The sequence below is a fragment of the Neopelma chrysocephalum genome, unplaced genomic scaffold, assembly GCF_003984885.1.
Source record: "Neopelma chrysocephalum unplaced genomic scaffold, ASM398488v2 Primary Assembly neopelma1_123, whole genome shotgun sequence".
Taxonomy (NCBI): Eukaryota; Metazoa; Chordata; class Aves; order Passeriformes; family Pipridae; genus Neopelma; species Neopelma chrysocephalum.
Genome location: NW_020897785.1, coordinates 1,908,034 through 1,910,793, shown reverse-complemented (window position 1 = coordinate 1,910,793; position 2,760 = coordinate 1,908,034).

The following is a 2,760-nucleotide window of genomic DNA, read 5'->3' as shown; positions in this document are numbered from 1 at the left end:
TTCCTTCCCTTTCTCCCTTTCCTTCCCTTTCTCCCTTTCCTTCCCTTTCTCCCCTTCCTTCCTTCTCCCCTTCCTTCCCTTTCCCACTTCCTTCCTTTTCTCCCCCTTCCCTTTCTCCCCCCTTCCCTTTTTCCCCCCTCTTCCTTTCCCCCCCCCTAAGCTTCACCAGAACCCACTTAAGGGCCCTTTCCCTTAGATCCATGACCAACCTCCCGCTTCTTTTCCACGTCCCTTCCTGCTTTTCCCAGGAAAGTCCGCGGCGAAGCCAAGAAGTGCCGCAAGGTTTACGGCATCGAGCACCGGGACCAGTGGTGCACGGCCTGCCGCTGGAAAAAGGCCTGTCAGCGCTTCCTGGACTGAACCATGGCATCCCTCTGCCACTTCCCATTCCCGCTCCCGCCCCGGGAAGTACCGGAATCCCTCCCTGCCGCAACCAGGGAAACTTGGAAGTACCTCCCGGGAGCCTCCGGAGGCGCCTCCGGAGCCGCGCGAAAACTCCTCCTCTTCCTCCTCCTCGTCCTCCTCCGGCTGGATTTGCTCTTTTTTTAACCAAGAAAAACCCTTTTCCCACCTTTTTTTTTGGTTTTTAAACCACGGAGAATCCTTCCCTTTGGACTGGGATTGGGAAGGGAGGGAGTTGGTCCAAAGAGCTCCCCGAATTTCCCAGGTCGGCCCGAAAATCCCTGGAACCTCAGCTTGGGAGGGGAGGTTTTGAGGCACCTTCCCGTGTCTTTGACTGCCTGGAAAGTGCAAATCCCTCTTTTCCTTCAAGGAAAAGGGATCGGGAACGATGATAGCTTTAAAAAGGAAAACACCGCAGGGAAGTTGGGAGCAGATTTTGGGGGAAGGAGGGGGCAGGAGTTGGAAGTTTCTATCCCTTCTCCCGTCGCCTCCCACCCGGAGGTGCCTCCAGAAACCCCACTCGAAATATTTTAAGCAGGAAAAAAAGAGAAATTTTAGGGCAAAATGTGGTTTTCCACCTCGTTTTAGGGCTTTGTGAGTCCGTTCAGCTCCCGGGAAAAATCTCCTTGCCGTGTCCTCCAAATCCAGGCCGAGCCACTGGGTGGATTTAATTAAGATTCCAACAGCTGGAAAGGCTGGGAAGGGGTTTTCCTTGGCATCCCTGTGTGGCCCCAGTTCTCCAAAACCCTCCAACACAGGAATCATGGAATGGTTTGGGTTGGAAGGGACCTTAAAGATGATCCAGTTGCCATGGGCAGGGAATGTTTTCTCTTGGATCCCATCGATCCCGGCGGGAGCCAGTTGGCTCATCCCTGGATGCTTCGTGAGCTCGGCCTGGTTTTAAAGGATTTCAAGGATCAGTTTTCCTTAAAAAAAGTGAATCAAGTGGTTGGGAGAGTCAGATATTTCTCCCAGATCCCCACAAGCCTTGTTTTTGGAGGGATCAGCTTCCCGGATCTCCGTGTTTTTTTTAAGGGATCGAGTGAAGGGAAGCATCCAGAAATCCATGTTTCCCATGGTTTTGGGATGGGGGTTTTTTTGGGGTGGTTATTTTGTAATTTTCTAAGTGTAGCAGCCGATCATCCCACAGCCTGATCCTCTCTCCCAGCTCAAATCCTGAAGGAGGGAAGAGTTTTTTCCTCCTTAGGAGAGGGAATTTTGGGAAAGGGCCTTTTCCTCTCCCTCCGGCGGGTCGAGTTTTGTGGCAAAAATGACCTTTTTTTTAATTTTTAATACGAACCCCAGCACTTCCTGACCTCCAGCCTTTCCATCCTGCCTCAGGAAGCTCAGCCTCTTTTCCAGGTTTTTTTTGGGGGGGGGAGTCCCTCAATTTTTAAAGAATTTAAATTTTTAAAGAATTTAAAAAAAAAACCGAGGCTCCGAGAGCACAAGAAGGGAGGGGAAAAAAAAAGTTGAATTTCTGCTTTTCCTTGCACCTTGTGCCTTTATCCCTGTGACTCTGAGACACCTCCCCCCTCCAGGCAAAGCTGGAGATTTGATCCAGGTTTTTTATTCCCTTTCTGCCCCGGATGGATCCAGAGGCAGCTCAGCTCCCGGCTCCATAATCAGGGAATCAAAGGAAGCAAAAATTCAAGCAAAAATCACTGGGTTTCTATTAAAAGGCTCTTTTGAAAATTATATATATATATATATAAAATAAGGAAGGAAAAGGTCTTGGCTCTGGAAAAAGCATTCCCAGGTGATCCAGGGGGCTGGTGGGACACCCCCAGCCCAGGCACTGCCTCCTCCTGCTCCTTTTTTCCCCCCCTTCTTTTTTCCTGCTCTTTTTTTCCCCCCCTTTTTTTCCCACTCTTTTTTCCCCCCCTCTTTTTTCTCCCCTCTTTTTTTCCCCCTCTTTTTTTCCCCCTTTTTTTCCTGCTCTTTTTTTCTCCTCCTTTTTTTCTCCTCCTTTTTTTCTCCTCCTTTTTCCTCCTCCTTTTTCCTCCTCCTTTTTTCTCCTCCTTTTTTCTCCTCTTTTTTTCTCCTCCTTTTTTTCCTCCTCCTTTTTTCCTCCTCCTTTTTTTCTCCTCCTTTTTCCTCCTCCTTTTTTCTCCTCCTTTTTTCTTCTCCTTTTTTCTCCTCTTTTTTTCTCCTTCTTTTTTTCCTCCTCCTTCTTTTCCTCCTCCTTCTTCCTCCTCCTTCTTCCTCCTCCTCCTTTTCCCCATTCTTTTTTCCTGCTCTTTTTTCCCGCTCTTTTTTCTCCTCCTTTTTTCCCTCCTCCTTATTCCTCTTCCTTCTTTTTTCCCACTCTTTTTTCCTGCTCTTTTTTTCCCACTCTTTTTTTCCCTGCTCTTTTTT